Here is a 24,607-nt window from a genome sequence, read left to right as displayed (position 1 = left end):
TCCGGCCGGAAATTTTGGCAGCATAACGCTTCTGAAAGAAATGCATCCGCGACAGCACCACACAAAGCGACGACGTGGGCCCTACGTACTGGCACATCGTCGAAAACTGCGCGAGGGATGGTTCGGAAACCTGCTTGCTTGTGTGTGACCCTAATATATGCATAAAAGGATGGTGTGTTGTTTAAATATCGAATAGACAATTTTCATGTGGCACTTGCTTTAAAAACAGGACAGTCCAGCATGTAGTTTCAGACTTAGAGTGCAAGTCCTGCACTTTGAAGCGACACGAGGGAATCTTGTTAAGACATGTGCTCAGTCTTAGTATGGCATACCACTATCACCTATCCTTACACAAAGAAAGAGGAATTCACCTTGGTCACCGCCTCTTGAGTGCGGTTAAAGCATAGACCACACGGGCCACATGAATTGGCGCATCGTCCAGAACCATGCGATAGAGAGTCTGAAAAGCTCCCTCACATTCATGTTGCCCTAATATATGTATAAAAAAGTGGTGCGATATTTAAATATCCAATACACAACTTTGAGGGCTCCTTGATTCAAAGAAATTTTATAGAGTTTTTTAAGGATTAAATCCTTTGAAAATTTTCCTATGTTTATCCTTTAATTCATAAGATTGAACATCATAGGAACTTTTCCTATATAATCTTAGAAAAGTCTTGCTTTCAACCAGCTGATCTCTCTCTCCCGCAAACCGCCTCCTGCATTTGACATGTGCCCCTGTAGGCCTGCCCACAACCCACCGCATCCACTCCCAGCGCCTTATCCTCTCAGACTCAAACCGCGGTGTCTTCTTCCTCTCGTCTCTCCCCTCCCATGCTCTGCTGCTCGAGAGGGGAAGATTTCATGGCAACGCCAGCCACCCCCACCGTTGTTGTGAATCGGCAAAAACGGCGGCGACCCATCGCCTGCTTCTCCCTCGCTGCAACAGCTGTTGTTGTTGTTGTTGCAAACAAAGGGCTCGACGCCGGCTATCCGCGTCGCTGCGTTGCTGCGTGGTGAAGTCCATGTACGTGCACCGCGCGGTGATGCAGTCCGTGGATGCAGCACACAATTTTTTGCAAGTAGGGCAGCGTACGCAGCTCGCCATCGGTGCTGCATAATTTGTCGTCGTTGCTGCTCAAATCGCAGCCCGCCACCGTCACAGCAACTTCGGCGATGTTGGGTGGCTGCAATCGAGCGCTCACCGAACGCTTCCTCGCGGCGCTGCAATGCAGCATTCGCTGGCGCCCCCGACGCTCCAATGGAGCGCTAGCCGATGGTCTCGGAGCATCTTTTAAAATTCGTTTGCTTTTTTCGTGGCATCAAACGCTCCTTGCCTATTTTATAAGGATTCATTGCTCCTATCCTATATTGCATGCGTTTTCAAAATTCTGTGAATGAAGCACCCCCTGATCAGGCTACGTGATATCAATAAGGAGTCGTGCGCCTTGATTCCCGCATAAGGGTTAACGGCAGCCCCTCGATTCCCGTGCGTCATTAACGGCGTAATGTGGCAAGTCGAAGAAATTTGCTGCCCGTTAAGGCGGGCTCGTGGTGGGTCCCATCCACACATCTGCTGAGCTAGGAAGCCTTGAGGCGCTCGTAGCTGGCCCCACTGGTAAGTGTGTGCCTGCATGATTGGCTGGGAAAGCGCGAGCTGCTCGCCGCCGTTTCCGTTTCCCGCGGCGGCCCGATGCGTGCGTGCGACCGAGGTGGCGCCTAGGGCGTAGCCAGCGCATGCAGCCGCCGCTCACTGCTGCTCCGTTTGGTCCGGGCGAGATCTATAAATTGGGGTGCGAGGTGAGGTGCCTTCCCCTTCCCCCGTCTCCTTTCCCTTCCTCCGTCAATTGGGTATGTTTATTCTCCTTTCCTTTTCCTTACCCGTTGTTGCTTCACGCCATGGCCGGCCATGGTGGTGGTGATCCATACGTGTAGTTCTATTCTTTTTAACCTAAAAATGAATGAAGATCTTTGCCATTGTCTTGCATATCAGCGCGTCCTTTGTCGCCGACCGGAGCGATGGAAATGGATGCACTCTACAGCGAGACGACGCGGGACGTCCTTGCCCTTGAAGCCGACCACTCTTCGGAGTCGTTGCCGACAGGAGTCACCGGAGCAATGGACGTGGATGCGCTCTACAGTGAGACGACGCGGGACGTCGCCGCCCTTCAAGCCGACGGCTCTTCGGAGTTGTCGTTGCCGGCCGGAGCGATGGACGTGGGTGCCCTCTACAGCGAGGCGATGCGGGACGTCGTCGCCCTTGAAGCCGCAGCCGGCTCGTCGGACTCGTCGCCGGGATGGGTGAGCGCCGTCCCCGTCTTGCAGATCGACAGCAACTGGATCCGTTGCTCCGTCTGCTCCCAAAACCTCCTCTACATCAAGTGTCCCGTCTTCCAGGTACACACACATGCGGTCCCTCCGATTAGATTCTATTCCGTTCCATGCGAGCTAGCTAGCTTCATGCACCGGTCCATCCACGGATCTGACGATGATATTTTTTTTACGTGCAGTGCACGAGCGGGCACCTCGCCTGCGTACTCTGTCGCGCCGAGTCGTGCAAGAACTGCAAGCACGGCGGGGCCAAGTTCGTCGCCCCGAACAAGGTGGTGGAACACATCATCTTACGCCAGGTTCAAGTGCCCCCACCGCGGCTGCCATGGCTTCTTCACCTACAGCGAGGTCACGGCTCACAACGACGCGTGCCCGCAGGCGCCCTGCGCGTGCGCGATGCCCGGCTGCGGCTTCGCCGGCCCGCCGCACGCGCTCCTCCGCCACCTCACCTCCCCACTCACTACTAGAAAAAGGGCTACAAATGGAATGGCCACTAATGACGCACCAGACATGTGGTGCGCCACTACTATATATCAGTGGCGCACCGTGTGTCTGGTGCGCCATTAGTGTCTGACACACGGTGCGTCACTACTAATAATTTTTTTTATTTTTTCAAACATACTAATGGCGCACCAGGGCACAATGCGCTACTACTATATCTTTTTTATTTTTTATTTTTTGCAAAACTACTAATGGCGCACCAGTGTATAGTGCGCCATTAATATTTCATGGACACTTGATCTCAGACCCCCCTCCATCTCGATCGCTATCCCACCTTGCCAGATTCGGTCGCCCTCGCCGCCGAGCACCCCCCGCACCCTCTACCCCGCTCCATCGGCCGCCGCCGCCGACCCCCCGCACCCTCCCCCGCTCCACCGCCGCCGACGACCCACCGCAGCCTCCCTTGCTCCACCGCCGCCGACGACCCACTGCACCCTCCCCGGCCCGCTCCACCGCCGCCGCCGACCCCCCGCAACCTCCCCGGCCCGCTCCACCATCACAAATGAATGCAACTAAAATTGCAAAAAAAAAACAAATTTGATTATATTTTCAAATAACAAATTTGATGATATTTTCAAATAATAAATTTGATGATATTTTTTCATATTCATAAATATTTTCAAATAACAAATTTGATGATATTTTTTAAAAAATTATTACTGTTTTTGTAAAAAATTATTACTATTTCATATTCATATTCATTTTCTAAAAAATTATTAGATGCAACAAAAAATAATAATAATAAAAATTACTATGGCGCACCTCTGGCTGGTGCGCCATTGCTATATAAAAAAAGATTACTAATGGCGCACCGATCGTGGGTGCACCATTGCTATGTAAAAAAAAACATTCTAATGGCGCACCGCTTCGGGGTGCGCCATTAGTAAGTTTCTCCCCTTAGCTAATTCTTCCCTCTCCCTCGCCAGTCCACCCGCGCGCTCACCTGACCCACGACGCCGCCGCCCCGACCCCCGCCGGACTCCACCCCCGCCGCCCCCGCGCCTCTGCGCCCCCCACCACTTCAGCTCCCCCGCGCCGCCACCCCCGCGTCTACCCGCCGCCCCACCTCGTCTTCCACGCGCCAAATCGAGCGGCGGCCATGTAAATCCCTCCTGACCCGCCGGCGTCCACCTCGACCTCCCTCCTCCCCTCCATTCCCGCCGCCCCCACATCTCTTTATGGCTCTGTTTGACGGACTCGTCCACCTTCCCTTCTCTTTGCAGGATCGGACGAACTCCATCATCGAGCAGAACCGGGGCGAGCTCCAGCCCTACCCACCTGCGTCCAGTGCAGGTATGCTCATCCCCTTCCCGCCCCTCCGGCTGCCGGCGTCCGCCCTCCCTCTCCCCATAGCAGAGTGGATGATCCATTGGATTTTCTCTAGCCTCGGCAGCAGCAGTCCAACAACAGATTCACCAAATGAGTTCCGATTAGCGGTCCTACCATGTAACTTCTAAATCACTTTAACGGGTGCACATGACTTTCCGATTCAAACTGCGGCTAATAATTGATCAAAGATGATAGAGTAACAACTAGATTGATCCGAATTCAATAACCGTCAGGAAAATTTTACTACATATACAAGAGATTGGAAGGATCTTGCAAGCCCTCCCTCAACACCTGAATACTCTGCACACATCAGCAGTGTACCTTGGTGATTTTACAAGTGGACATCCTCTTTGCAATCAGGTCGGCCGGTCACAGCCCTGTTCGTGGCCATTAACCGGCCTGATTTAAAGCCGCACCCTACGACCGTGTCATCGGTTTGGGACACTTCATGGAGTTTTGCTGCACAATTAACTGCGTGTGCTCATCAAAAGCTTAGTAATAGTCATTGCTAGGAACATTAGAATTTGATAAATTGCACGATAGTTGGCATGAGAAAAGGATAACTATGTTACATTCTGACCGAACTGCTTGGTCGCCTTTGTGGTTCAGGGCTGAATGATGTTGGCATATCCAGGTTTTCCTCGTGTGAAGCGGCTAGCAGATCAGTCTACATCCATCAACTTAGAGGGCTGCTATGCAGTTGTGTTTAGTGAAGTAGTTAGTGTACTGTACTTGCAATAGTTTGCTTGGTCTTTCTTTGGTTTCAGTTAAGTTATTGTCAGATTTTCCTCTCCATTGCTCTGAGTGGTGCTTGTGTTTCTACTTGCAGAAATGTACCATGAGTGGTACAATCTAATTTACTACTGCTGCTATATACATCAATGCTTTACTACTAGCCCATGAGTGGTGCTTGTGTTTCTACTTGCAGAAATGTACTACTTGGGAATTTTGTCAACTTGTGATGCTGCTGCTGTACCCCGAGAGGCCCTTGAGTTTGCCGAAATGTCGATTAACTTCCGTTCCGGCAAATTCGGGTACTCCATATGTCCTATTTTCAGCAAAGGTCATGCTGAAATTTTCCGTGAATTTTAGCATGACTTTGCTAAAAATAGGACATATGGGGCACTTGCGACTAATGCATGGGCCGGGGTATCTTAGTACTTAATTAAGTAGGATCAACTGCCTCTTGTGTTATACATATAGAAGTGTGATATCTACTCATAGTTATTACTAATGTCAGTTGCTCGTCATCGATAAACCCTAATCTGGTAGGATGACCTACTAAAAAAGCCCATACCACATATTCTATTTGGATGGCCCTGCTAACCCTTGACCATAAATACTTGAGATGGATGTAGCATATAGAAGTGTGATATACATATAGAAGTGATACTTGCGACTAATGCATGGGCCGGGGTATCTTAGTACTTAATTAAGTAGGATCAACTGCCTCTTGTGTTATACATATAGAAGTGTGATATCTACTCATAGTTATTACTAATGTCAGTTGCTCGTCATCGATAAACCCTAATCTGGTAGGATGACCTACTAAAAAAGCCCATACCACATATTCTATTTGGATGGCCCTGCTAACCCTTGACCATAAATACTTCAGATGGATGTAGCAGGCTTAAAGAAAGAAATGTTTTTAGGCCAACTCCACTGGGCCTGGCTGAAAATGCACAAGTGTGCATGACTAACAATATTCTATTGTAAAGCTAAACAGGAAAGAGGAACCACTCATCCTAACCATTTGCTCTCAAAATTACCACTTCACTTCTTACTACTGAAAATCTTAGACCATCTCCATTCACCAATTGCTCAAACCAGTTCGAAGGGCGTGTTTTCACCACACTGTGGATTATCTTATTGGACCCAACAGAGATGATGTAGTTTTGAATTATGAACATAGGAAATGTCATCATCGGACGACGAAAATCTCCCGGGGGAGTGCGACTGGTGCCACGACGGTCGAGGTCTGTGCGACAGGCCTCACCTGGACGATGATCGGCGCTTCAGCATTAAGCTCGAGGAGACCTTCGAAGTTGAAACGGTACACAACGACGACAAGTGTTTTTTTCATAATTAAGCATGACTTCAACTATTTCAACGTGTAATTTCATCTTTTATAATTCGAGTATAGTTTATCCCATGCCATGCAAGACGCTATGTCTTGGAGAGGATGGATTTTGAAGATCATGAAAATTTTGAAACGAAGAAAATTCACCTAAGGACACATCATGATGTGGATTTTGAAGTAAATCTGTATAATGCTGAGAGCGTAACCCATTTTGGTTGCAAAAATTGGGAAGCATTTTGCAAGATGTATGGTTTTGATGAGGGTATGCTTGTCACCATGGATCTTGGTGATCCTGACATCGACCAAGACAATATGGACATTTGGGTCCTTGTTGATACGCCTCCAGTTCTACCGCTATGTGAGTTTCTCAAACATAGTTAATTATTAACTAATTTATATTGTTTATTTCAAAATAGTTGACAACTTATCCATTGACAGCTTATTTTGATTGTTCAAAAAATGTGCGGAACATGGTAGACAAAACCCACTACACCGATGGCTCCGAGTTAACTTATCAGGAGAAAAATCATCTGGTCGGATTTTGTACTGATCTTGAGAATTACAATATCTACAATCAAACTCCTCAACATTATGGTCAATACGTGCCACTAGTGCACGTGTTGAACTACGGTAACTACCATGGAGATACCCTGGTAAGATTTTTTACTATTACGACATCCGTGCATCTTTTGCATACTTCTAAAACTAGTACATCATTGCTAACTATGAAGTTATTACTATGTTTTTCAATAAAGAATCCCAGAGGATTGTGTGCCTCATTTGATGTATCAGAATGGCAGCCTTCGTGTTTTGAACTTATATCCAGGTCATCCTACGAATCTCAACTGTCCATATCGGATTTCTAGAAGAAGTGGAGACATGCTAATCAGAGAATGGAAAAAATGTATGGACAGTCGTAAGGAGGTTCTTGGAAGCAAAAGGAAGCGCCGCGCAAGAATTGGAGACAGGATGATCTCCATTCTCCATAATGGAGAGTCATGGTCTATATTGTTTTATGCTATTTTACCTTAAATAGGGTATTTAGGTCCTGCCTAATACTGATGATCATGTGCTAAGAACAATTAAGTAGGGTTGGTTCGATGACTATCAGGATGATGATCGTATGACTTGTTATTAATAACGAGTAGAAGTTGTATGATGATGATTAGTAGGACTTGTTAGGATTAGTATTACTTTCGACAAACTCGCTACTCGCGGTCTCGAGACTTGTAATGTTCTATCTTTGTTCGGTCTTTTGAATTCGGAGACTAATATGATGAATTGTATTCGGAGACTAATCTTCTATTGTATTCGATGAATCTGCTGTTGTTGTGTGGTGCTGTTTATATTCTGTCCAATAATATATTTTGTAATCTGTGCAAATATCAGAAAAGAAAAAAATTCCCTAATATACATACTAATGGCGCCTCACCCGAACGCACCCCGCAGTGCGCCATTAGTATGGCAAAGCACATGGGTAAATATGGCCCCATGGGAGGCATACTAAGGGCGCACCATGGCCTATACTAATGGCGCACTGCTTGGTGTGCCATTAGTATACCAGATACTAATGGCGCATCAGTGGTGCGCCATTAGTAAAAAATACTAGTGGCGTGGTACTAGTGGCGCACCAGTAGTGCGCCATTAGTAGGCAAAACTGGTGCGCCACAAGTAGGCCTTTTCCTAGTAGTGACTAGTGCAGAACCGGCCTTTATCACCTGTTCGTAAGGGCCTTTAGTGCCGCTTCTGCAACCGGCACTATGGAGTGGAGACTAAAGCCCCCCCTTTAGTACCGGTTTGGCACGAACCGGCGCTAACGTGCCACCACGTGGCACGAGCCAGGCCCGGGTGCATGTAGGACATTAGTACCGGTTGGTAACACCAACCGATACTAAATGTCTGGGTGTATTTTGGTTTTAATTTTAATTTTAATTTTTCCTTTAGTTTTGTGTTTTCAATTTAATTTAGTGATTGTTTTACATTATAATGAGTTGTTAAATCATTAGGTGAAAGTACCGCAGATTAGTTTCGACTGGATGCATGTGGATCCTAGCTAAGTGATCAAGTATATGCCATATACTTGGTCACTTAGCTAGGATCCATCCAGTTGAAACTAATATGCGGTTTCTTTCATAAATGATATAATAATTCATCATCATCATCATCATCATATTATAAGCGTTCATAACACCACAAAAGCAAATCACTCTTTGAGATTAAGTTCAGGACGAAGAACACGGACACGCATGAGAGGACAACAAGTACTAAGAGCATGATAACTAGCTAAATCACTCCTGCTGCTCTCTCTCAGGTAAAATAGCATAGAACATGTATAACTCTCCTGATTCATCATATTGGAGCATGCAGATGAACCTGTCTCCTAATCGTGGGCTACCTTCTGATTGCTACCCCCTAGTACTTCTCTGCGATCGTTAACAATTTTGCTCCAATCTTTCACTATTAAGCATTCATCGCTTTCAGAAATCCTGACTGCACTCATGTGCATTGTAGGATATCTTGGCCGTAAGCTAACAATTGACATGCGACCTTTAGTCTCGATCCACTGAGGCACAACTGTCATCGGGAGTCCCTGTTGAAGAACATCGTATAGTAATTAATATACTTAGCAATGAAAGTTTTCCTTGAAAAATAATGTATGCAAAAGATGCACTGACGACTAATAGTAAAAATCTTACCATCTTTCCTAAATACATGTGACAGTAGTTCAATACGATCACTATTGGTCGCACGTATTGAGTACTAAGATTTTCAAATTCAGGAAAATGATTTCTCTTAACAGCATCAAGATCCTCAAGCCATGAAACATAATGACTTATCTCCTCGCAGTTTAGTTCAGCTCCGGGAAAGTAGTAGGTCCTCTCTACCAAGCGCCGGACATGTTTGCTTGAATGGAAATAAGCTGTCAATAGAAATTAGTTGTGAACTATTTTTGAATAAACAATATCAAAAACATAAATATGGTTGAGAAACTCACATAATGGTAGAACTGGAGGCGTCTGCACATCGACCCAGATGTCTCTATTACCTTCAATATCATCTTCCGGACGAATATCAAAGGTGATAACCATATCAGGCTCAAATGCATAAGCCTTGCATAGTGCTTGCCAAGTTTTGCATTCAAAATAGGTGTACGTGTCTGCATTGTATAATTTGACGTTGAAAGTATAACCATGCTCGGTCTTCAGGTAAACTCTGTTTACCTCCATAGTTTCCATAGCACTGAAACCTATTTTATCCAAAACAAAAATTCTTGCATGGCAGGGGATGCGCTAGTAGAATAGTGAAAATTTAAAATTATAAGTTGAAGCAAATGAAGGATATATAAGTCATGCTTAATTACGAAAAAAGACTTGTCGTTGTGACTTAGTGTATCCACTTCGAAGGTCTCATCCAGCTTGATGCTGAAGCGCCTATCATCAACAAGGAAATTTCTGTCGCACAGGCCGCGCTGGTCTTCACAGAATTCACACTTAATGAAATCTTTTTCGTCGTCAGACGACATTTCCTATGTTCATATAGGTGAAACATTAAACACTTACTAGTTCTATTAATTCAACTAATTCAACTACTTCTATTAGTTCAACTAGTTCTATTAATTCAACTAATTCAACTACTTCTATTAGTTCAACTAGTTCTATTAATTCAACTAATTCAACTAAGCATTTAATAAAAATAAACGTGTTCTATTAATTTTCTTACTAAAATAAAGTAGCTAGTTCCATATAGTAATATTTTAATTAGATCATCAAATCTCAGATATCTAAATTTTCTTACTAAAAATAAACTAGTTCTATTAATTCAACTAATTCAACTAAGAATTTACTAAAAATAAGTATTAATTTTCTTACTAAAATATATAAAGTAGCTATATATATAGTAATATTTTAATTAAATCATCAAATTTTCTTACTAAAAATAAACTTGTTCTATTAATTTTCATACTAAAAATAAACTAGTTATATTAATTCAACTAGTTCAAATCTCATATATATACCTAATTAATATCTAGCTAATTCATCTAAAATTGACATTAATATTTAACATCTTTTCCATATAATTCATCTAACATTAACATTCTAACATTCTTATCTACGTAATTTATCTAACATTAATCTAAACAACAGAAAACAGAAAATAAGTAAAAACAATATGTGTGTGTGTATGTGTGTGTGTGTACGAGCAGGGGGCGACGACGCGAGACGGCGATGCGACAGGGACGGCGCGACGACGAGCGGCAGGCCGGGGGCGACGGCGCGATCGAGACGGTGACGTGGTACGGGGCGGCTGTGACGCCCCCGATTTGACCGTACACTAATCATGCACGCAAATGTGTACGACCAAGATCAGGGACTCACGGGAAGATATCACAACACAACTCTAAAACATAACTAAGTCATACAAGCATCATAATACAAGCCAGGGGCCTCGAGGGCTCGAATACAAGTGCTCGATCATAGATGAGTCAGCGGAAGCAACAATATCTGAGTACAGACATAAGTTAAACAAGTTTTGCCTTAAGAAGGCTAGCACAAAAGTAGCAACGATCGAAAAGGCAAGGCCTCCTGCCTGGGACCTCCTAACTACTCCTGGTCGTCGTCAGCGGCCTGCACGTAGTAGTAGGCACCTCCAGTGCCGTGGGAGTCGTCGTCGACGGTGGCGTCTGGCTCCTGGACTCCAACATCTGGTTGCGACAACCAGATAGAAAGGAAAGGGGGAAAAGGAGGGAGAGAAGCAACCGTGAGTACTCATCCAAAGTACTCGCAAGCAAGGAGCTACACTACATATGCATGGGTATATGAGTAAAGAGGCATATCAGTGGACTGAACTGCAGAATGCCGGAATAAGAGGGGGATAGCTAGTCCTGTCGAAGACTAAGCTTCTGGACATCTCCATCTTGCAGCATGTAGAAGAGAGTAGATTGAAGTCCTCCAAGTAGCATCGCATAGCATAATCCTACCCGGCGGTCCCCTCCTCGTCACCCTGTTAGAGAGCGATCACCGGGTTGTATCTGGCACTTGGAAGGGTGTATTTTATTCAGTATCCAGTTCTAGTTGTCATAAGCTCAAGGTACAACTCCGGGTCGTCCTTTTACCGAGGGACACAGCTATTCGAATAGATAAACTTCCCTGCAGGGGTGCACCACATAACCCAACACGCTCGATCCCAATTGGCCGGACACACTTTTCTGGGTCATGCCCGGCCTCGTAAGATCAACACGTCGCAGCCCCACCTAGGCTCAACAGAGAGGTCAGCACGCCGGTCTAAACCTATGCGCGCAGGGGTCTGGGCCCATCGCCCTATGCACACCTGCACGTTGCGAACGCGGCCGCGAGCAGACCTAGCAACCCACACGATCACGGCGGTTACGTCAAAGCGGTCCAACACGGCGCGCGCCACTCAGTCGCTGACGTCAAAAGAGCTTCGGCTGATACCACGACGTCGGGATACCCATAACTACTCCCACGTAGATGGTTAGTGCGTATAGACCAAATGGCCAGACTCAGATCAAATACCAAGATCTCGTTAAGCGTGTTAAGTATCCGCGAACGCCGACCAGGGCCAGGGCCAGGCCCACCTCTTACCTAGGCGGTCTCAAACTGCCCTGTCGCTCCGCCACAAGGATCCACTTGCGGGTACTCCTACGAGCCGACCCGACTTTAGTCATCACATGTGTCATGTATATAGTATATAAGTATATGCCCGTGATCACCGCCCAGGTGATCACGGCCCGATAGTATAGCACAGCAGACGGACAAGAATGTAGGGCCACTGATGGAAATCTAGCATCCTATACTAAGCATGTAGGATTGCAGGTAAAGGTAGTAACAATAGTAGCAAGGATAGGCTATGCATCAGAATAGCATATCGAAAAGCAGTAACATGCTACACTACTCTAATGCAAGCAGTAGAGAGTAGAGTAGGCGATATCTGGTGATCAAGGGGGGGGGCTTGCCTGGTTGCTCTGGCAAGTAGGAGGGGTCGTCAACTCCGTAGTCGAACTGGGCAGCAGCAGTGTCGGTCTCGTAGTCTACCGGAGAGAAGAGGGGGAAGAAACAGTAAATACAATGCAAACATAAGCATGACGATGCGTGACATGACAATGAGCGGTGCTAGGGGTGTCCTAATGCGACAGTAGGTGGTACTGGTGAAGGGGGGGGAACATCCGGGAGGTATTCCCGATGTTTCGCGTTTTCGGACAGACGGACCGGAGGGGGAAAGTTGCTAGTTCGATAGGTTAGGGAGGTGTGGTGGATGAACGGACTGCGTATTCGGATTCGTCTCGTCGTTCTGAGCAACTTTCATATAGAAATCATTTTCATCCGAGTTACGGTTTAAAAGATATGAATTTTCAAAGTTTATTTGAATTTCTGGAATTATTTAATTAACAGAAAGAATAAAATGACGTCAGCATGACGTGCTGATGACGTCAGCAGTCAACAGACTCGCTGACCAGGTCAAACTGACCAGTGGGTCCTACATGTCATAGAGAGAGGGCTAACAGTGGGTTATTTTAATTAAACGTGGTTAATTAGCAGCTGGGTCCCACATGTCAGTGACTAATTATTTAAACTAATTACTTTTAATTATAAAATCATTTTAATTATTTATTTTAAGGGGGTGGGGCCCGCACGTCAGTGGCTGGGGCTGCCCAGTCAGCCCAGTTGACCAGGTCAACTGGTCAACAGGTGACTAGGGGGCCCACTGGCAGTGACCCAGGGGGTGGCCCCAGGTGTGCCACGTCGGACGCCGGCGGGAGGGCACTCCGGCGAGCCCGTACACGGCGACGAGCCTCGGCCGTGGCCGGAATTCGGCCACAGGGGTCCGTTTCACGCGCGCTTGGTCGCGTTCGAACGGCCAAGACGATCCGCGCCGGATGGTGGTAGTGGTTCGTCCGGAGATGGCCGGAAACGGCATCGGCGGTGAGCTTAGCGGCGGCCGGAGTTCGGGGTTGCACGGGCACGGCGATGGGAGGCACGGGAAGGCCAGACGTGGGGCTCTACGGGGTCCTGGGAGTGCCAGGAGCACGCGGGGACCATCGGTGCGGGCGGAGGAGCTCGGGGTGCGCGAGGACGAGGGGGGGCAGGCGGGGCGTGGCCGACGCGGGCGCGCGGTCGGGGCGCGCGCGGGCGAAGGCCGTGCGGGCGCGCGTGCGTGGACAGGCGCGGCGGGGCGCGTCTGGGCGCGTCGGAGCGCGAGCGGGGCGGCGGTGACCGAGAGGAGAGGGGCGGGCGACGGAGGCCGGTGGCCTCACCGAGGGATGTAGGGTCACGGCAGTGGGGTCGAGGGGGAGACGGGGGCGACGGCGATGCGGTGTCGAGGCGCAGGCCGGCGAGGAGGAGGAGGCAGGCCGGCGAGGCAGTACTCCGGCGAGGCGAGGGCGCGGGGGCGGTCGGCGACGGGGTCGAGCGCCTCCTCCTCGATCCCGATCGGGGGGGGGGCAGAGGAGATATTTCGGGAGGAGTGGGTGGTGAGGCTGTCGGTGGGGGGGGGGCAGGGGATAAGGTGAGGGGGGGTTGGGCCGGCCGGCTGGGCCTGGGGTGGCCCAGTTGGGCCAGGTCCAGTGGGGGGGGCTTTTGTTCTTTTTTTTTTGTTCTGTTTTCTGTTTTGTTTTGCCTTTTCTTTTATTTGTTTATTTCCTTTTCTGTTTTATTTCATTTAAAAGTATTTAGACATTTTATAAAAATGTGTTTTCTCCACCATAATTACCAGTGTATTATTTAGAACCCACTGAACATTTCTGTTTGAATTTTTGAAAACTTTTATTTTCCACTTTAATTATATTTGAAGTTTGAACTAGGAGCTTGAAAAGGGTGTGATTCAAATGTGATCAAGCCCTGTTTAGCAACATGACTAGCTTAATCACAGGGGGTTACTGTAGCATGATTCTCAGGGTGTTACAGCGGCGGCGACGGGCGGCGGGGGCGACGGCGGTGACGGCGACGGCGGGCGGTGAGGGCGACGGCGGTGACGGCGACGACGGGCGGCGGGGGCGGCGAGGGCGGCGGCGATGTCGCGCGAAGTAGTTGGAGAAGAAGTGGTGGTCGATGAAACTGAATTTTTCGTAAGTGACATATATATAGGAGGGGCCTTTAGTACCAGTTGGAGCCACCAATCGGTACTAAAGGCCAATTTTCGCCAGGCCAAGGGGTGGGAAACTGCCCCTTTAGTACCGGTTCGTGGCTCCAACCGGTACTAAAGGCCCCCCTTTAGTACCGGTTGGAGCCACGACCCGGTACTAAAGGTGTGCGCTGGCGCAGGAGCGGTGTGGGCAAGTTTAGTCCCACCTCGCTAGCCGAGGGGCGCCCGCACCAGTTTAAAAGCCCCGGCGCGGCTGCTGTCTCGAACTCCTCTCTATAGCAGGCTTCTGGGCCTAACTCTGGCGTGCTGCCCGTTGAGCCTGCTGGCCCTTCTGGGCCTGTATTTGCAAACCCTAGGGTTGGCAGGCCCAGCGGGCAGCGCCCCAACAATTTTTTATATAATTCTTCTATTTATTTCCGAGTAATTTTTTGCTGTATTTAGTTTTTTGTGAATATAAAAAAAATTATATAATTTTTTTCTTTTCTGCATTATTTATTTTCTGCTATTCATTTTGTAGTGATTTTCAATTTCACCGTCATTTAGCTCTCTAAACAAATCGGTAAATGACTGAAAAACAGCAAATGATGTCAGAACGTGTTGAAAATTGATGACGTCACTTTGAATGGTGTGTACAGAACGCAAAAAAGTTCGGAGTTGTAATAAGTTAAAAAAATGAAGTGGCTATGTAACAGATGAGTTCTCGTCAGAAACCCTGATACTTCGAAAGAGATTGTCCAGTTTGTACACGAAGTGCGTCCAGTTTTTGCCGTAACACAAGAAGTCCAGAGTTGTAATAAGTTATTAAAGATAAAAAAGAGGCACAATGCTCGTTAATTAGCTTCAGGCCTTTCGGAACAGTGCAAACTGCACCGCACATAGCTCCGTGCAGTCTACACTATTCCTCAAGGCTTAAAGCTAAGCAATGTGCAGATGAGCATTGCGCATCTCCTTCATCGTCTCCGCACTCAGGGCTTATAAACCGCTCCTAGTGCCTCTCTCTTCGCGAGGTGGGACTAAAAAACAGCTTACTAACAAACTATAGTACCGGTTCATGGCACGAACCGGTACTAAAGGTGCCCGTGGGGGCCCCAGCCTGACCACAGCCTGACGCAGCATCATTAGTACCGGTTCGTGACACGAACCGGTATAAAAGGTTGCTCACGAACCGGCACTAATAATTCCGCTTGCCTAGGCGTTGGAACCGGCACTAATGGACACATTAGTGCCAGCTCAAAATCAAACCAACACTAATGTGCTTCATATTTGACCCTTTTTATACTAGTGCCCTCCACTCCTGGCCAGCGTACCGCGCCTGGTACGGCAAGGTGCTCTCCCTCCGCGTGCCGGCGTCAGCTGTGCCGTGCCGCCGGCTGATCCTCGCCGTGAACGACGCCCGCGTGTTCGCTCTTGTGGTGGGCAAGCAGTGCAGGGACACCGCCGTGTCGCTCGTGTGCCCGCCGTGTCGCTCTTGTGGAGATGAGGCGTCCCAGGAGGTGTTTCTGGAGATTCGCGTTTTCGCATCGACAAGTAGCTTTCGTTTTCATTTTCCCGTGATACTGTGGAGCTCGATTTTCCAATGGTGTTGGTATGTCCGTAGTAGTGCGGGTTTATCCTAGTACTGTTTAATCATGTTGTTTGATGAAATGTTTGTTCAACTAGGGTTTGAAATTTCGAAACATGCAATGAATCATGTTCAACTGATCGTTTTAATTTGTGGCATCATTTTTATATTATCTGTTGCAGCAACAGCGGCCATGGTGATCAAAAAAATTCTCTCCTATTCCCTCCGTCCAGTGAAAAGTGTACATCTAGAAATTTTAGGACAAATTATGGAATGGAATAAAAAATGCATTGGAAAGATGCAAGCCATTATCTCTCTTCTCTTTAATTACCCAACCCCCAATGAGCAAAATGCATGTAAAAATGAAGAAGACTATGTATACAATGCTATTGGTCTTAATTACCGTGTGATGAGAGAAAATACTTTAAAGTGTATTGAAAAGATAGAAGTACACTCTTTTATGGATAAATTTTAAACTCAAACGTACACTCTTTATCGGACGAAGGGAATACCCTATAATGGTTTTTACATCACAAATATTTTTCATCATCTCTTGGAGATGCTCTAAATTGTCTACTGAACCAAGTGTTTTTCTTAGAAACTATGGCATTGCCTCAAGAATACACTAGTAGAAACAGATGCTTCCATACGCCCCCATTAGTTCCTAAAATAATCGAACCGCGATCAAAGGGGTCTTTAGTCGCGGTTCGGGAGGAGACCCGCGACCAACTATCTGGGCCCAGCGCGCTCGGTCGACAGCTGGCGGACGGGAGGGGCTTTAGTCCCGGTTGGCCTCCTCAGGCTGGCCCGAAGGCCTTTAGTTGCGGTTGGCCAGGCCAACCGGGACTAAAGGCCCATCCCTATATATAGGACTCAGCTCACTTCACTTAGCCACAATTTAGAAGGGGGGTGGTGGGTTTGCTTTTGGTTCCTCCTATGCACACAAGGTGTTCGATGAAATGCCCGAGAGCATGAAACAAACATGATATGAAGTGTCCGAGCCACACTTGAGCTTTCTCATTTATTTTTCCTCCGCGATCGCGGTTAGCAACTTGAACCTTTCATGTGTCATTGATAAAATATGCATGTGTGTAGTTCATTGTTTAATTTGTATCATTTCTAGCTAGTTAGTTTAACAAATGCATGATGGTTAATTATATACTTTATATAATAATAATGCAGATGAATCGGCAATGGATGTACGGTCCCCGACTCTCCGGCGAGTTCACTACGGGTTTGAAAGATTTCCTCGTAGTGGCAAATGCGAACAAGCAGCGAGGTTTTATTATCTGTCCATGTGCTGTCTGTAAGAATCAGAAGGGTTACTCCTCCTCAAGAGACGTTCACATGCACCTGCTTCGGCACGGTTTCATGCGAAGCTATAATTGTTGGACCAAGCATGGAGAAAGAGGGGTTAGAATGGAAGAAGATGAAGAAGGGGATGATATCGATGACAACTATCATGATCATTTCGGTGATACTTTCATGGAGGATGATGCTGAAGGTGGGGAAGGGTTAGGTGAAGGCGAAGAAGAGGCACATGATGAGCCCGCTGATGATCTTGGTCGGACCATTGCTGATGCACGGAGACGCTGCGAAACTGACAAGGAGAGGGAGAATTTGGATCGCATGTTAGAGGATCACAAAAAGTCGTTGTACCCAGGATGCGATAATAGTCTGAAAAAGCTGGGCTGCACACTGGATTTGCTAAAATGGAAGGCACAGGAAGGTGTAGCTGACTCATCATTTGAAAATTTGCTGAAAATGTTGAAGAATATGTTTCCGAAGAATAACGAGTTGCCCGCCAGTACGTACGAAGCAAAGAAGGTTGTCTGCCCTCTAGGTTTAGAGGTTCTGAAGATACATGCATGCATTAACGACTGCATCCTCTACCGCGGTGAATACGAGAATTTGAATGAATGCCCTGTATGCACTGCATTGCGTTATAAGATCAGAGGCGATGACCCTGGTGACGATGTTGAGGGCGAGAAACCCAGGAAGAGGGTTCCCGCCAAGGTGATGTGGTATGCTCCTATAATACCACGGTTGAAACGTCTGTTCAGGAACAAAAAGCATGCCAAGTCGTTGCGATGGCACAAAGAGGACCGTAAGTACGACGGGGAGTTGAGACACACCGCTGATGGAACGCAATGGAGAAAGATCGACAGAGTGTTCAAAGATTTTGCAGCTGACGCAAGGAACATAAGATTTGGTCTAAGTACTGATGGCATGAATCCTTTTGGCGAGCAGAGCTCCAGCCATAGCACCTGGCCCGTGACTCTATGCATCTACAACCTTCCTCCTTGGTTGTGCATGAAGCGGAAGTTCATTATGATGCCAGTGCTCATCCAAGGTCCAAAGCAACCCGGGAACGACATCGATGTGTACCTAAGGCCATTAGTTGATGAACTTTTACAGTTGTGGGGCAGACCTGGTGTACGTGTCTGGGATGAGCACAAAGAAGAGGAATTTGACCTACGAGCGTTGCTTTTTGTAACCATCAACGATTGGCCTGCTCTCAGTAACCTTTCGGGACAGACAAATAAGGGATAAAATGCATGCACGCACTGCTTACATGAGACTGAAAGTGTATGTTTGGGTAATTGTAAGAAGAACGTGTACCTGGGTCATCGTCGATTTCTTCCCCGAAATCATAACGTAAGAAAGAAAGGCAAGCATTTCAACGGCAAGGCAGATCACCGGCCGAAGCCTGCGGAACGTACTGGTGCTGAGATATTTGATATGGTCAAGGATTTGAAAGTCATCTTTGGAAAGGGTCCTGGCGGACAATCAGTTCCGCGGGGAGTTGACGGGCACGCACCCATGTGGAAGAAGAAATCTATATTTTGGGAGCTAGAATATTGGAAAGTCCTAGATGTCCGCTCTGCAATCGACGTGATGCATGTTACGAAGAATATTTGCGTGAACCTGCTAAGCTTCTTGGGCGTGTATGGGTAGACAAATGATACAAAGGAAGCATGGCAGGACCAGCAACTTTTGAAAGACCCAGATGACCAGCATCCGGAATGGTTTCAAGGTCGTGCCAGCTACGCTCTTACCAAAGAAGAGAAGGTCATTTTTTATGAATGCCTGAGCAGTATGAAGGTCCCGTCTGGCTTCTCGTCGAATATAAAGGGAATAATAAACATGGCGGACAAAAAGTTCCTAAACCTGAAGTCTCACGACTGCCACGTGATTATGACGCAATTGCTTTCGATTGCTTTGAGGGGGCTCCTACCGGAAAATGTTCGAGTAGCCATTGTGAAGCTATGTGCATTCCTCAATGCAATATCTCAGAAGGTAATAAATCCAGAAGATCTACCACGGTTACAGAACGATGTGGTCCAATGCCTTGTCAGTTTCGAGTTGGTGTTCCCACCATCCTTCTTCGATATTATGACGCACCTCCTGCTCCACCTAGTCGAAGAGATTTCCATTCTCGGTCCTGTATTTCTACACAATATGTTCCCCTTTGAGAGGTTCATGGGAGTATTAAAGAAATATGTTCGTAACCGTGCTAGGCCAGAAGGAAGCATCGTCAAGGGCTATGGAAATGAGGAGGTAATTGAGTTCTGTATTGACTATGTTCCTGACCTTAAGCCGATTGGTATTCCTCAATCGCGGCACGAGGGGAGACTAAGTGGAAAAGGCACGATCGGAAGGAAATCAACGATATGTATGGACGGTCATTCTATGACTGAAGCACACCACACAGTTCTGCAAAATTCCAGCTTGGTGGCTCCGTACTTCGAGCAACACAAGAATATTTTACGCTCGGACAACCCGGGGAAGCCTGAATCCTGGATTAGAAAGGCCCACATGGAGACTTTCGGCAGTTGGTTGCGAAAACATTTAATGAATGACAATGATGTTGGAGATCAGCTGTACATGTTGGCCAAGACACCATCTTCGACTATAACGACTTTCCAAGGGTACGAGATAAATGGGAATACATTTTACACCATCGCCCAAGATAAAAAGAGCACCAACCAAAACAGTTGTGTCAAGCGCCAGATCATTCTATGGAAAAAGAAGTACATAGTGTTTCCAGGCGAGGCGCCAAGGCTAACAAGTCCACCCCCCTCCGATGGTGGTGGTGTTGGTGGTGGTGGCGGTGGTGGTGGTCGTGGTGGTTCACCTACACCTCCTTCACGCCATTCGACGCCGTCCCCCGATCCACAACCTCCGGCGGGTAAGCAGCCGCCGCCCCCCAATCCTCCTCCGGCGGGTACGGCGCCCCCCAATCCTCCTCCGGCGGGTATGACGCCCCCCAATCCACCTCCGGCGAAGAAGCAGAAGCAGGCGGACAGCAAGGAAACCCGCTCCTGGACTATTAACCCGGACCCTTATGTACCTAAGACCACAAGGGTACCGGAGCCATCACTGAAGCCTCTCCTCCCAAGGCCTTGGGAACTTAGTGAAGCTGAAACCAAATTGGCCGCGTCTGCTCATTATGAGAAATGGAAGGCGGATACGAAGGCGATAAAAGAGCCTGAGCCCAAGCAAATATTCACTGAGAAGCAAAAGAAGTGGGCTAAGGATTTTTTGATGACACCGTCCCAAGCCGAGCTGAATATGCCTGACGACTATGGACATGAACTTCGTAGGCAAGCAAAAATATTGAAGGAGGAGAAAGAAGAAAGTAAAAAAAGCGGGAAACAAGTTGACCAGCTCGGGATGCAGAATAAACAATCGATCCCCCCCGCTCATAGTGAAAGCCGGTCCGGAAGAGGACCCCGAGATCATAGCAGCTGCGGCAGCACTTGGATTGACTGTAGCGAGTGCCATGAAACAAGCGTCCGAGATGGGTTTGACTCTTCGTGCCTTCTTAGGCCTTGAGGATGCGCCAGTATGTGAGATAGCATTACAATATGTGCGGAATGGGCCTCTCGTCGAGCCTGCGCTGGAAAAGAGTCTACCACCACAAATGCGAAATCTGCTACGTTGGTACAAGCAATTCATAACATGGGCCGACAAAGAATATATTTATGCGGATGTTACAGAGGAGCATCACACCAAACGGTACTCTGTACAAGTTCATATGAGTGAATTGTTCCAGCTGTTCAATCTGCGCGAGCTCGACAAATCTATCCGGAGTTGCTACGTTCTGTAAGTGATTTATTTCTACCTCATCTCGTTCTTCATTGCCTGCACTATATATATATTGTCCTAACTATATTGTTGTGTACGCTATTATGCAGATTGAAGATTTGGGAATGCAAAATAAGAAACATCCATGATGTTGGGTTCATTGACCCACATATCGTTAATGGACATGTGTTACAAAATCACCCCGAAGACATGGAGAAAGACTTGTACAAGTTTCTTAGAAAGCATCAACTCAAAAGTCATATTCTATTTCCTTACCATTTTGGGTGAGTGTTTCTCTCTTGTGCCCATTCTCTTTTGTTTACTCCATGCATGGTATGTCTAATCGATGAGTTATGCATGACTGTGCATGTAACGTGTCCGCAGGTTCCACTGGATTCTGCTAAATATTGAACTTCACACCTCCAGAGTTCTAATCATGGACTCTATGGATTCGGATCCAAAGCGTTGGGCCGACATGAGAAAAATGCTGCAAAAGTAATTATTTTCAATCATTTGAGCTCTATATCGATCGGTCTCTTTCGTTCATTTCCTAATATCAAGTAACTAATAACTCCCTTGTTCATTTAATTTTCTTTGCCCTGTAGGGTTTGGAGACGGTTCTCAGAAGAAATTGTCGGTGAATTCAAACATGAGCTAGATTTTAGAAGGTTAGTTAATGTGGATAAGCAGCCACCGGGGACCAATCTATGTGGATACTATGTTTGTGAGAACATTTGGAGACATACCTCTGAGCGGAAGGCATCGGATAGCGTGCGGAAGGCGACGGATAACTTGCGGAGGAGGCTTAGTCCAGAAGCTCGCTTCCGACCAATTCAAGATGAATTAGCAGGATTTTTTATGAGGGAAGTCATCAATCCTAAAGGAGAACACTATACCGAGGACGAAGAAATTTATATGCATACCCGAGATTGAAACTTGTTCGAAGTTGTATATTGTCATCCATCCTAATTGTGTATGGAAACTTGTTCGAAGTTGTATATGGTCACCCGAGATTGAATATATATTATATATTCCTCTGGAATTCTTCTTGTTTGAAATTTCATATGCATGTATATAGTAGCGTAGAATATGTGTACTGAAACTTCATCAAAATTAAAATAAAACACAAAATAAAAAATAAAAGAAATAAAACACTACAAATTAAAAAGAAACCAGGTTTAGGGGGGCTAAAACCCTAAACCTGTGGAGGAGGCCTTTAGTCCCGGTTAGCCACGAGAACCGGGACTAAAGGTCCTCCGCCCCGACGGACTCCCGGCGCCCACGTGGACGGGCCTTTAGTCGCGGTTCGTAAGAGGCGCGACTAAAGGGGGGAGCCTTTAGTCGCGCATATTTAGTCCCGGTTGCACAGCCGGGATTAATGGCCTTTGCGAACCGAGACTAAAGGCATATTTTCTACTAGTGATAGTGCTGAGGAAAAGCATTTCTCGCATCGCCAGAATACAAACCATGGCATTCCCTGCTACGATTCTCCATTTAAAAAGCAAGTTGAGAAACAAAGTGCCCTTATAATTTAGAGAAACAGAGATGGAACAACACAAGCAGATATAATTTTCGTCGGACCAGGCATTAGAGGAATGAATCAAGAAAAAAGTATGTCTAGCAAAATCACAATTTTGCTGAAAAAGATTTTTGCCCCGCTTTATATATAAAGCAAAGATCCACAACAAACCTGGTACAACCGCACGCCAACACAACCCACACACCCAAGGCATGATACAAAGATGCTGAGCGCAGCAACACCACCCCTAGCACTACAAGAGTAACCGGAGATCTAAGCCGTGAACACGCCACCGCGAAGAAGTGGAGCCGCATATGGCGAACCGAGGGCTCCAAGGCGGCGCCTTCAGGAAGGGAACGACACCAGAGCGCCGCCACCGCCCGACACGATGGTCAGGGTTTCCCCTGGAGCAACCCGACGAGCAATGAAGGCCGCGACGACGCCTTCAAGAAGGGAACGATTCGCCGCCGCCGGTCGGTCCGAAGATAGAGCAGGTTTTCACCCCAGCCAACAATCACCACCACCGAACGCCACACCCCGGCATCCCTGCCGCCCACACGGCCATGGTCACCAGGCAGCACCAAGCCACGAGCTCTGCCCATGAGCACCGCGCAACCACCTCTAGGGCCGCCGCCCTGGCATCCAAGACCTTGACACCACCTCACCCAAGACCGGCACACTACTCCACCCAAAGAGACGAATGGAAAGGTCCCGTCTTTCGCACCACTGGGCGACCCCCAACGCCGAGACCTAAGAGGCCGGCCGGAACGGGCCTCCATCTCGTTGTCCTGCGGCACTGGGCGCGAGACGGGCTCAGTCCTGCAGTCGGGCGCGAGACGAGCTCGGTCATGCTGCCGGGCGCGAGACGAGCTCGGTCCTGCTGCCGGTCGCGAGATGGGAGATTGACCGCAGCTGGGAGAGGGCCAACCCTTCGACGAAGGTAGCGTCCGAATGACGAGGAGAGGAATCGAAGGCCAAAACAGGCCACTTCCCGATGAGCCGCTGCCGTGAAACGACCCAAACAACCGCCATGAGCCACCACCACGCCGTGGCAGCCCACAGTGACGCTCCCGATTTGACCGTACACTAATCATGCACGCAAATGTGTACGATCAAGATCAAGGACTCACGGGAAGATATCACAACACAACTCTAAAACATAAATAAGTCATACAAGCATTATAATACAAGCCAGGGGCCTCGAGGGCTCGAATACAAGTGCTCGATCACAGACGAGTCAGCGGAAGCAACAATATCTGAGTACAGACATAAGTTAAACAAGTTTGCCTTAAGAAGGCTAGCACAAACTGGGATACAGATCGAACGAGGCGCAGGCCTCCTGCCTGGGATCCTCCTAACTACTCCTGGTCGTCGTCAGCGGGCTGCACGTAGTAGTAGGCACCTCCAGTGTCGTAGGTGTCGTCGTCGACGGTGGCGTCTGGATCCTGGAATCCAACATCTGGTTGCGACAACCAGATAGAAAGGAAAGGGGGAAAAGAGGGAGAGAAGCAACCGTGAGTACTCATCCAAAGTACTCGCAAGCAAGGAGCTATACTACATATGCATGGGTATATGTGTAAAGGGGCATATCAGTGGACTGAACTGCAGAATGCCAGAATAAAAGGGGGATAGCTAGTCCTGTCGAAGACTACGCTTCTGGCAGCCTCCATCTTGCAGCATGTAGAAGAGAGTAGATTGAAGTCCTCCAAGTAGCATCGCATAGCATAATCCTACCCGGCGATCCCCTCCTCGTCGCCCTGTTAGAGAGCGATCACCGGGTTGTATCTGGCACTTGGAAGGGTGTATTTTATTCAGTATCCAGTTCTAGTTGTCATAAGGTCAAGGTACAACTCCGGGTCGTCCTTTTACCGAGGGACACGGCTATTCGAATAGATAAACTTCCCTGCAGGGGTGCACCACATAACCCAACACGCTCGATCCCATTTGGCCGGACACACTTTTCTGGGTCATGCCCGGCCTCGTAAGATCAACGCGTCGCAGCCCCACCTAAGCACAACAGAGAGGTCAGCACGCCGGTCTAATCCTATGCGCGCAGGGGTCTGGGCCCATCGCCCTATGCACACCTGCACGTTGC

Source organism: Aegilops tauschii, chromosome 3 (assembly GCF_002575655.3).
Source record: "Aegilops tauschii subsp. strangulata cultivar AL8/78 chromosome 3, Aet v6.0, whole genome shotgun sequence".
Taxonomy (NCBI): Eukaryota; Viridiplantae; Streptophyta; class Magnoliopsida; order Poales; family Poaceae; genus Aegilops; species Aegilops tauschii.
This window is presented reverse-complemented; position numbering follows the sequence as displayed.